Source organism: Pan paniscus, chromosome 15 (genome assembly GCF_029289425.2).
Source record: "Pan paniscus chromosome 15, NHGRI_mPanPan1-v2.0_pri, whole genome shotgun sequence".
In the NCBI taxonomy this organism is placed as follows: Eukaryota; Metazoa; Chordata; class Mammalia; order Primates; family Hominidae; genus Pan; species Pan paniscus.
Window position 1 is genome coordinate 54,733,717 of NC_073264.2, and position 12,781 is coordinate 54,746,497.

Sequence of the window (12,781 nt, forward strand, 5' to 3'; positions counted from 1 at the left end):
TCCCTCAGTAATTTGATTTGCAGGAAATGAAAAGTATTATCAACAGAATATGCTTTTCAAAAATTTATAATCCTTTAAACGGGCAAATCCTTTCTCCGGGATTAGTAGCATGGTTTGTGTCCTAGGAGCCAAATCCTATTCCCTAATTCAATCCTCAAATCCTTTCTAACAGTGCCTATATTGATTTCAGACCCAGTTTTGTTTAAAAATTCAAGGACAGAATTTGGTCCTGTGTTTAGAGGTCCTTAATAAGGATTTTTAAAAAATGAAGTTTATCTGAAACTTAGCCTCTTGTTCCAAAAGTTAAATACTGATGTCTCAATAATATAACAGATGTGCTTAATTTCTAGGTCATCCTTTGTTTTTCCCATACCTAGTTGAACTCATACCTCCCTATATGGAGGAGCAACCTAGAAGGTTGGTGTTGCTCTCCAAAAGTTATTGGCGACTCCAGGTATTTCCTTAATCCCAAATGCTAGCCTTGAGTCTGAGTACAGTTGATCTTCCTACGATATGTTTAGTGTTCTAAGGACTTAGTCTTTTTGAACTCATTGCACATGTATATTATACATATTTATATTCACAGGTGTTAGACACTCTGACAAGACATATAACTGGTATTCTGAACATCTATGGGAAGATGAAAATTATTGCTCATAATGATGATGCATACATAGTGAAGATAGTAAAAATCCTAAATTGACCTTTCAAATCACCTACAAGTGCTTATATGAGCAGCACAGTTTTAGTGAATGTGTTCTATTAAATATTATTTGAAAAATAATTATTGGTGCATGGTACATATGATAGCTCTCTATAAAGCAGAATGTTTGTTTAATCAGAACAGATAATTCTTTACCTAGAAAAGGTATCTAAATTTGCTCTAACTGCCTTACAAAGTTTTGTCTGAGAAAAAAACTAATATATACAAAAGTGCTCTGAAACATAACATTAACTACATTAATTCAGGAAACCAGAGATCAGAGAGGCGGTAGGAGGATAAACAAAACGTGGCTATATCATGAATGCCTAGAAAAAAGGGAATTTTTTAAAGTTCACTGGTAATAGTACAGATTATATAGTATATACAGTTAACTGTATAATTATATATGCAGTTTGTATAGTAAAAACATTATTGGGTGCATACTGTGAGCCAAGCACTGAATGAAAATATTTATAGAAATTGTGTTGTTTAATTCTCAGAACAATCTTGTTGAAGTAGGTATTATTATCATTACCATTTTACACTCAAGGAAAATGAAGCTTAATTAACAAGGAGTAACTTGCCCAAGATCACACAACTAAGTGACTCAGCCTGGATTTGAATCCACATATGCCAAACTTCAATCCCCATGTTCCTGACCCCACCCCCTGTGGCTTCTTTGTCCTTCCCTAGTCTTGTCTTTCAATAATGTGCTCTATCCCCACACTCTGCTCTGCCAGTTTCTAACAATCTCCTAATGGACAAATCCAGTAATAACCTTTGGTCTCAGTCCTCCTTGAATTCTGTGTTATCTGCTCTGAAATATAATAATGATAATACATACACATGATATGGTAGAGTTTTTGCAAAAACAATTGTAGTAATATGGCAACTACTTCAGACGTAATGTTTGGTTATTAAAATAGAAAGCTGTTCATGGTCAAGGTTAGAAGCTCATGTGGTATGACCTTGGATAAGTTGTTTCCCACAGCTATGCTTTCTTCTGTTGTAAAACATCAGTGATAGTACTTGCCTTACTTGGTTGCTGAGAGAACTTACTATGGCAATGCCTATAAAACTGTACTATGCTAGCTTCATCACTAGCGTTCAGTAATCATTATTATATAACATCGCAAGTTTGTTAGGATTATTGTTTGTAAGTATACTGTGTAAAGTCTTCTTTCTCCTTGACCTCCATGGCATAGCTGTGTTTTGTCTTTCTATCTCTCTGATAGTTCTCTCACTGTAGCACCTTTAGTAGACTTCCTTCTGCCTCTCTTCTGCATATTTTTCAAGACTTGATTCTTGGTTCTCTTTCCTCTGACACCTCCAGGATCTTACACTCATTGACTGTCCTTCTGATAGTAATGCCCTGTCATCCCACCTCATGCCCACCAAGCCACTCTATGTCCTCCAATTCCTAATCTGTGCCTGTTTCCCAAATCTGTCAACACCTCTGTCTTCACTTTGTTCTTTCTTAGCCCAAGTCAGCTGGAAAAATCTTTTGGTGTGAAAAGTCCCCTGCTCCAGACTTGACTCTTCCAAGCCTATGATCCCTATACATACTATTGTTAACCATTTCAGAAAGTGAATCCTTACAAGAAGTTGTGCTTGGATCCAACACAGATCCCTGCTATTGGACCTCAGTTGGGCATCCAGGGTTAATGGGATATCCTTTTCATCATGGAGAATTAACGCTGTATCATATCCCCCATAATTGTAGTAATAAATTTTCCCATGTTCCTTAAATGCCCAAAGAGACTTCTGTCTCTTCTTACTCCTATGGACTTCTTTACCAAGAAAATAAAAAACATCTGATCTGAGCTCTTTCCCATTCACTGTTTCCCATGATTACTCTGCCAGTGTTTTTAATCTTATTCCCCTTTAAACTCCTCTGGAATCTTCATCAGTTATATCCCTTACTTTCTATACTTCTTTAAAATTTCTCCTTCTCCAGTGCCTCCTTTCTAATCAGTTGTGTTTTTCATATAGTGAAGATTTTTTTTTTAACCTGCTAACATCTCCAGGTATCATCTGCTTGTTTCTTTGCCTCCCAAATTCCCTAGAGAGCAACCTCCTTAACCTCCAGTAATCTCATTCCCCAGTATTTCTACTGAAATTGGTTTTTTGAAGGCCACCAGGGTCCCCTAAGCCATCAAACCATTGTCCTTTTCTTATCTTGCATTCTTACTTTTCCTGATGTTTATGTCCTTGTCATGTGTCCCTTTTTCCTTACTTTCTCTTCCATGGCACTGCGTGGTTCAGTCTCCTTAGCAGCTTCTCTTCAATCTAATTTAATCAACATATATTCAGTATTCACTCATTTCAACTGAAATTGATTAAAAAACCAAGATATCTTTTGGCTAATGTGCCAGTATGGGATATAGCTGATAGCCACATTGTCACCAAATTATTAAGCTTTCTTTTTCTAAAACTAATCGGCTGAAATAATGAATTACATTCCATTCAACTCCTGGAGTTGAAGATTTGATTGATGGTAATGATTAATTTCTTTGAAATAATCTCACAAAAGGTGCTTTGTGCACTGTTCTAACCCAAATGTCTAGAACAGTGCATGGTACATCTTATTTTAATTTAACAAATAATATATAACGTGTGTTATGTGCCAGGCACTATTCTAAGTGCTTTACAAATATTAACTCACTGAATCCTGAAGACATCCATATAAGGTGGATATTATGGTTAATCCCATTTTACAGATGAGGAAACTGAGAGACAAATAACTAACCCAAGGTTATATAGCCAGCAAGTGACCCAGCTATGATTCGAACCCAGGCAGTATGGTTCCAGGTTCCATGCTACATGGGTACTCAATAAGTGATTACTGATGGGAAAAACCATTTGCAGAAGTTACTTTCTGACTCTCTTTGAAAGCTAATTTAAGATTTTTATTCTCATTTAAATTATTTCCAGTATTTTGTGTGTTTGTGCTGCTTCCCACAATCACTTGAGACAAAAATTGTTTCTTAATATTTGGATATAAAAATGTATCAGTGGGACAAGGTACTTGGATTTCCAGATAACAAAACCATTTCAGAGTTTCCATCTGTGTTTTTGCTCTCATAGTTGGGGATCTCTGGAGAAGGTACCCTGCAGCAGCCGCTGCCCTCTCAAGGCACCTCTGTATCTGCTACTTCTTTAGAAGGTTTCAGCACACAAACTACCCTTCCTGCAGACAGGGAGTGTCTTTGGTGGCAGGAAGTCCTGTGATGTTGGCACTGCTCTCTGTGAAACAGAGGGTTAGACATTCTTTTGTCAAGCAGCTCTTTTTTTGGGGGAGGCGGGGGCATGTACTAGCCACTGTCCCTCTTTCCATCTTGTTTGCATACCTTGTGTAAGTAGATAGCACTTTTAAAATCTCATGCATCAAGGAGTCTGTCTTTGGCTAAAAGAAAATCTGGCCAGGCGCGGTGGCTCACGCCTGTAATCCCAAAACTTTGGGAGGCCGAGGTGGGTGGATCACCTGAGGTCAGGAGTTCGAGACCAGCCTGGCCAACTTGGGGAAACCCCGTCTTTACTAAAAATACAAAAATCAGCCGGGTGTGGTGGCACACACCTGTAATCGCAGCTACTCAAGAGGCTGAGACAGGAGAGTTGGCTTGAACCCGGGAGGCAGAGGTTGCAGTGAGCCGAGATCCTGCTATCACTGTACTCCAGCCTGGGTGAGAGAACAAGACTCCCTCTCAAAAAGAAAAAAAAAAAAGAAAAAGAAAACCGACCACAGTAGCTCACTGTTTTCCTGCTGATTACCAGTTTTTCTACTACATTATCCTGTCCTATAATTCCTTAGCACACACATGAACTGTATGAACAAGACATGCTGTGATTTCTAAATCATTCATGGCATCTTCATGTTTGTTCCATTGACAATGACAATTATGTGACACCGTTTTTTCTTAATTTTTTCATTCTGTAAATGTGTCTTTGAAAAGATTTACTGCAGTGATCAATGTTTGGGAACCAGAAATCCCTCAGGAACCGGGTAAAGCAGAAACCCACCTGAATTCGTAATTAGTCCTAAATGCTGCCAAACTTAAAAATAAGACTCCTGGTTGTCTCTGTTTGTCTAAATATCTGCTACATGACACACAGAAGAATTACATTTAACAATGTCACTTTTTTGTGAAGAGAATGTAACTAGGAAAAAGTTTTTCACTAGTGCAGTAATTATTTGAAGATTAGAATTATAACAAACCCATTCTCTTTTATTCGGTCTTATATTACTATTTAAATTTTTATAAGCATGCATGTGTTTGAAAAAGATACAGCATTCTTCCTAATTTACTGAGGAAATGTACTTTCTCTTAACATTTATGCTGCCAAACTCTATTCTTTTATAGTTATGTAGTAGAAAGTTATAATTAATTTTTTACAGAAATTACTAGCTATTATAATTATAATTAATTAGTGAAGCATTTTACTTTTACAATCATTAATATATTTTATATTTCAATGGACTGATATTAGGTTGTTTAGTACAGTCAGTTGCTTTACTAATTAATCTTATAGCATTTATGTTATGTGCTATAGCATAAAACAAAACAATGTCTTTTAAAAACTCCAGTGGATATTGAGAATACTTACCCATACTTGAAAGTGAATATTGAGATATTAAAATTAAATCTGATCATGTCATATCTATATTTTGGTGTCAAATATCCTTGTATGAAATGATAATAAGGATTGTCCTTTCTAACATATTTACTTCTCAGAATAAAAAGCTGGCACATCTATTTTAAAAATTACTCCAAATGACATGGCTTTGTCATCTTCCTAGCATTGCTGAGCTCATCAAATAAGATTTTAAGCTGCACAATCACAGGATCACTGACCATTTACAACTTCCAGGATACTAAAAAAGGACACTGAAGTAGGTGTTTGGCTTTCTAGAAGCCAAGGCTGAAGCTGATGCCAGATACTAGATTTAGTCTGAATCTGATGTTTAATGCATATCTAAAATTTATGTTTTTCTTCCCAGATTCATAGCTTCCATCTTCTTCTAGGTCTTGACTCTCTTGGTGTCTTCATTCCTAGGTTCTCTTTTCTGAGCGTCTACAGATCTTATGTGAGGTCATCTGACATTTAGTTATTATATTTCTTTTCGCTTTCAGTGTCTTGCATTTTTGGCCTCATTGTCTTGCACGGTCATTCAATTTTTGTATGCATACTTCTATTATTTCCAGCTCAGTAACAAACTACTTGGGGTTAAGCATGGACATTATTTTCTTTAGATTCTTTACTGCCCTTAATGCTGTACGGCTGAGAGCTCCATAAAGAACATATGCTTTGTGAGTGAATAAATGAATGACATAATTCAGCTTTTACTGAACATCCAGAGGGGGAATAGTTGTTGTGTCTGTCTTGTGGAGAGGAAGTCTTAGTGCTGAGAAATTTTGCCACGCTTACTGTCCCATGAATTATCATAATATGACAAACTGGCTTGGAGCTGAGTCATCCATGCCATGTCCATGTTATTAGATCTTGTGACATGGGAAATCTGCAAATGTTAGATCACAAGTACAACTAAATGAGTGTGGGTCTGTGCATGTATAAATATTCTGTTTCAAAGATCTCTTAATAAAGAACATGTACATGGGTTTATAGGCCCCAATTAAATGATATAAAGTGAAAGTGACAGAGCCAGGATTTGAACTTAAGCAGTCCTGCTCCAAAGTTCCAGATTTAATTGCTCCACTCCACTGCATCTTTATGAGGTACACACAGAATCAGAGTAATCATCATCTAACCTTCATGGGCTCCATTAGCTTGGAAAGAAGCTCAGCTTAATGTCCTAGGCAGTGCCACAGCACCCCTGCCAGGAGTCAGATACTCATTTCCAGACCACCAGAAGCTAGTCCTGGAGGAAAGACCACATGTAGTCTCTAACTGAAGTTCTGGAAGAAGTTGAGGTGCCCTCAGTCAGGTGTGTGGGGTGGTTCCGAGTCAGTCTGAAAGGCCAGCAGAGTGACCCTATAATTTACCATCCAAAGCAAGATTCTTCTGACAGTGAAAGGAAACTCTGTAATAATTATGCTAAGAATACAAACATAAGCTGGGACCACCCCAGGCAGTTTTAGGTTTCTGAGTCTGGGAAACCTCCAAGGGAAAAAAAAAATGTAACTAAACTTAATAAATTTGGTAAGACAATGATCCGAAACAGAATAAAATTGGGAAAAGGACAGTCTACCTAGGGATAGAAACCTAATACAGTTAACAATGTTTAGAAAAGAAATGGGCAAGTGTGTATGACAGATGAAACAGTGGGGCAACAAAGTGCTTAAGTCTCTGACCTGGTAATCTGCTTATAATAGAATAGAAAATCAGTCGTCCTGAGTTGTCATTATATAAGTTTAAAAAAAGTATCTAGACAGGCAGAGCAATATGGAAGTGAGAATAAGTCAAGAGAACAAATGAAGCTGAGAACAGATTTCCAACAACTATTCTCTAGGTGAGGCCTGAATGACTCTAGTAACAGGTGAGGACATCACTACAGGAACTCTTAAACAAATTTTGTGTATCACAAGCTCAGGGTGAACTTTAGGGAGCAAGTCTGGGTCAGCCACATCTGTATCTTCCTGGTGCCAAGACTGTTCCATTTTCTTGTCAGATGATGTGCAGGTATTTCTTCTTAGCTGTCTGAGTTTTCTGAAACTTTCAGTGATTGAAAAATAAATGTAAATAAACTTGGGAAATGTAGGACACCAACCATCTGAAAAGAGGTAGAGGACAAGGTCAGTATATCCAGGGAGAAAAAACTAATGCAGTTAATCCTGTCTAGGGAAGAATTAGGTGAGGCTATATGACAAGAAAAGACCTGAGATTTAAATTCAAGTTGAATATAAATCAGCCATGCATTTCCAGATCAGAAAGAATAGGAATGTGACATCAAAAATTGGAAAGAAACTTATTGTTGCTCCAAGACTTGCCACGGACCTTATGAGGGCAGGATGTACAATTCTGACTTCATAGTTAGAAAAATGATGCAAAGAAGTAAAGTTTGTAAAAGGATGACCAGAAAGATTATAATGGTGGGAGCATGTTCTCTCCTGAAATTTGATGAATAAAGACAGAAAGCTAAGGGTTGATTTAATTGTTTTCAAGGATCATGAAGAATATAGATAGTCACGATTTTGCTCCTTTACACTAGATTGAATAGGAAGAAATGGGCTGATATTGCTGCAAGAGATAAGTTGGTAATACTTAAGGAAGTACTTCTCAACCAAATATTGGGGCAATGAAGTGCTGAAGTCTCCGACTCTGAAATCTGTTTACAGTGGAATAGAAAATCACTAGTTCTGAGTTGTTACTTTATAACATATTTGATGTAGGAGGCTGGGGAGAGTGAATGGAGGAATTTGAGATCTGTCTCTTCACAGACCTGGAGGTTCTGAAACTGGTTGGAGGGGAGAAGGAAAAGTCAAAGTCAATTAACCATTAAAAACTATGAAGCCAGCTCTCTACCCGTGGGTCATGGGTGTGTTGAGATGGTTCCTCACACACCAGGGCCAAGCCTTCCCTTCTGAAATCCAGGTGGTGATGCTTTCACATTGTCCCGTGACTTCACCAGGGTTGTTCCTCCTCATTCTACTTTAGTCCCTGGTGAGTCACCTGGGTGGAGACTCTGCCTTTGGCCCTGAGGAGGCAGCTGCTCCCTTTTGAGCTGGGAGGAGCAGCTTCTGTAGGTGTCACGCCCAGAAACTCCACGCAGCTTTGTCAAGCCTCTAAGCCTTTGTCAAGCCTCTCTGTCTGGTCAGAGATCCAAGACAGAATATCCACTATTATCTGGTATGGTATTCAGTCCTTCTGTTAAGAGAGAAAGGACACCTTGCACCAGGGCATTAGCCAACGTCAAAGCAGCTTCAGGGAACATTGAAGCCAATATAGAAGCACCTCTTAGAGTACAGCATCCAGCCTTTCTCTGCCCAGCTGGCCACTTGACTTGAACCCACCTTTATTCAGATCTAGAAGCCCAGAATCTGCAGAACCAGAGCAACACAGCTGTCCTCACAGTGAGGTGCTTGTCTCCCTAAGGGGGAACATGCAATTTTCTGTTTGTGATGCAGGTAGTATAACCAGACAAGATGTCACTGAAGACTCACAACTTCTCACAAGAGGTAGGAGATCCATCCACAGAAGAGAAAGGGCACACAAACCTACCTCTTACAATGTGGATCTGTGTATAGTCACTCAGACCTTCGTTCTGAAATCACTAAATTAAAAAAGAAAAGGGAAGTGTAGCACCAAGAAGTGACTCTTAGAAAGGAATCCTACTGCCTCTTGCTCTTAGGCTCTGATTTTGCCTGCATTAGGAGTCCTGCATTTCTTGAATTCATTCACTCAGCAAATATTCATAGAGTAGCTACTATGCACTTACATAGGTACTGGAGATAAAATGATGAATAAGACAGACATGGAGTTTATACCTAATGGGGGGAGACAGACTATAAACAAAAGAAATAAACAAGAGAATATCAGATTTTGATAGGTGATAATAAATCAGGATGATTGATGGAGAGTTAGTGCTGGGATGGGAAGATTAGTTTAGCTTGAGATATTGGGGACAGGCTCACAGAAGAGCTGATTAAAGAAGTTAACCAGCAACTTGAATGATAAAAAAGAGCTAACCAGGTGATGATCCAGCTTTCCAGCAGAGGGAATTGCTGGTGGAAAGGCCCTACGCCAGGAAAGGGATTAGCGTTCTGGAAGAAGGGAAGCCCATGTGCCTAGAGTTTCATGAGCAAGGAGCTCAGGGATCTGAGATGAGGCAGGAAAGCCTTGTCAGGAGGCAGATCTCTAGTAGTCTTGCAGCCATGGGGATAGTGAATTAAAAATGCTGCAAGAATTGGATTAGACTCCAGAAGTCATAGAGTTTGCCCTTCTCACTTCAAAAATGGAGAAACAGAGCCTAGAGGGGTAAATTCTGTCACTCCATCTCAGCCAGCCAAGCATGGTAATGTGGTGACTGAACATGAGAACTTCTGACATGGTTTCTGCCAGTTTCTGCTCAACTCTTCCTGAATGCTAGAAAGGAGGGACTATTGAAAGTCATTAAATATTTAAGCACCTACTCTTTAAAATATGTCACAATCATACTGTCTTTTTGACTCACACAACTAAAAAATCATGGAGGAAAAAGTCAATCTTGTAGAATAGATTCCTATTTTCCATAGAGAATAATAGTTTGAACATTGGCTTTTCATTAAGAATTAAATTTTCTAAGGACCGAAAGTTTTTACCAAGAGCCCATGTTCATGTTCTATACTTGCCATGAAGGCTTTTCCTAGCCAGGGCCATACTTCAGACGGGCTGCTTTTGATCCATAACTTCAGGAGACTCTGGAGAAATGACTGGGTGAAACTTATTATGCACTTTTCCAATGTGGGGAGGACCAGAGAGTGTGGGTGGGTATGAGGAAAACACAGATGAGGTTTGGTCATTATTAAAGCCACTGGGGCTGGGAGCGGTGGCTCATGCCTGTAATCCCAGCACTTTGGGAGGCCTAGGTGGGCAGATCACTTGAGGTCAGGAGTTCAAGACCAGCCTGGCCAACATGGTGAAACCCTGTCTCTACTAAAAATACAAAAATTAGCCGGGCGTGGTGGTGGGCACCTGTAGTCCCAGCTACTTGGGAAGCTGGGGTAAGGGATTCGCTTGAACCCGGGCGGCAGAGGTTGCAGTGAGCCGAAATTGTGCCACTGCACTCCAGCCTGGGTGACAGAATGAGACTCTGTCTCAAAAAATAAATAAATAAAGCCACCAGGCAGCATGGTGTCATGACTGAGCACACGGCCTGTGACACTAGACTACATGAGTTGGAACCCCAGTTCTGCTGCTAACTCGCTGTGTGAATTTGGGCAAATGACCTCATCTGTTCCTCAGATTCTCTACTTGTCAAATGGGATGATAATAATATCCTTCTCATGGAGAATCAGATTAATAGCTGCAAAAGCATTTAGAACTATGTTTTTACATAATAAACACTATAGAAATGCTTCAAAGATTTTTTTAAAAGACTTGTAAAAAATGTAGAATTATCTTTTGCCGTCCTTGTAAAAATGTGGGGGTCTTGTTGATATCTTTATGGACCAGTTTTGTATTGTCTCAACGTGGAGTGTTTAGTTTGGCTATTTAATGTCACAGATCAAATGCAATCTCTTCATTCCAGGAGTAGGTCACATTCCTACCACAGGGACATATGGTGCAGCTTCTATGTCTAGAAGGAGCTAACATTCCACTATACATACAAACATCCAGAATCAGAAAATTATACTATAAGTTATGTATACATAGGACATATGTGTATATACACCTTGGTTTTTCAAACAGCAATGGCATTGCCTAAGGGAGCAATAGCTTTCACATCCTTCTTTGAGTTGAAAATAAGGCTTTATTGAAGAGGACATATGGAAGGAGGTTAATTTTGGAATAGCTGAGACTTTTAGTTCTAAAAGGATTTGAGGCTGGCTTGATTAAGCACAAACCCATAGCAAGAGATGTGCTGGAGGAACAGGAGTTTGTTGTCACTGGTCTGGCCCTTGTTTAGGATTTACAGCCCAAGGATCTGCCACCAGCCAGATGTGGTGGCAAGTGGCACCCTCATTCTCTGGCTTGTGGCTCTCACAGATGTCATGCTATTTCCTTGTAGGCCTCCTCATTGTGAGGCCCCTTCATGATTCCCTCCCATTAACTGGCTAGTGAACTATGACAGACATTCTGTTTTCTTTCTTTTCTATATTTTCCCCTTCATCTCTATCTCTGAGGGAGAATACGAGGAAGCAAAGTCCCATTCCTTCCCCCAGGAGGTCTTGAATGCACAGGAAGAGCATCCTTCTATCTTTGTTGAGGGTGGATGAGAGTATAAATGGCTTCCAACTGAGGATGGTAGGACTGGAAGCAATCTCAGAGTCCACTGGGAAATTGCCTTACTTTTCAGTTTTCATGGCACGTGTAGAAGGAGTTAGCACAGTAGGGTAAATGGAGATTTCTTACAACTGAGGTGCCCAGACCAGGTACTCCAGCTGCCCCAGACCCTGCTTGGCCACCCTGAGGTCTGAGGGGACCCAAGATTGACAGCTCTGTGATCTTCATGGCCAGCCCTAGGTATCACTATCCAGCTCAAGGTGAGGATTCAGACCTGATTCAGACCTGATTGCAAAGTACCTGACTTTTGTCCACAGTCCAGTGGTCAGTACCTGTCACATGGACACATCTGACTCTCAGAAAGGCTAAGAACCAGGTTTAGCTGTGTTGGGAAAAAAGGACACAGGTTTGATGAATAGCTTAGCCAGTCTCTGCCACAGACAGTATGGGACCAACGGTGCTCCAAAGATAGATGCCAAATTGGAACCAAGACACACACTGCTTAACCCATAGCACAGTGCTCTCCCCACCAGACCACACTTGGTCATATCTCTCATACGTCCCCTCCCTTTTAAAAACACAGCCCACAGGCCAGGCGCGGTGGCTCACCTGTAATCCCAGCACTTTGGGAGGCCGAGGTGGGTGGATCATGAGGTCAGGAGATCGAGACCATCTTGACCAACATGGTGAAACCCCGTCTCTACTAAAAATTCAAAAAATTAGCCAGGTGTGGTAGCGGGCGCCTGTAGTCCCAGCTACTCAGGAGGCTGAGGCAGGAGAATGGCGTGAACCCGGGAGGCGGAGCTTGCAGTAAGCCGAGATTGCGCCACTGCACTTCAGCCTGGGCGACAGAGTGAGACTCCGTCTCAAAACAAAACAAAACAAAAACAAACAAACAAAAAAAAGCCCACAAAAGGTGCCGAAAAGGGATCCAAGGAGAAAGTGGTTGAGCCATTTTTTTGAAGTGAGCCTTGTTGATCTACAGAACAATGAGGTTGCATTTAGAAAATTCAAGTTCATTACTGAGGGCATTTAGGGTGAAGATTGCCTGACCAACTTCCGTGGCAGGGATTTCACCCACGAAAAAATGTGCTCCATGGTTAAAAAGTGTCAGACCAGGTATGAAGTTTACGCTAATGTCAGAGCTACTGATGGTTATTTGCTTCATCTCTTTTGTGTTGGTTTTACTAAAAAAAA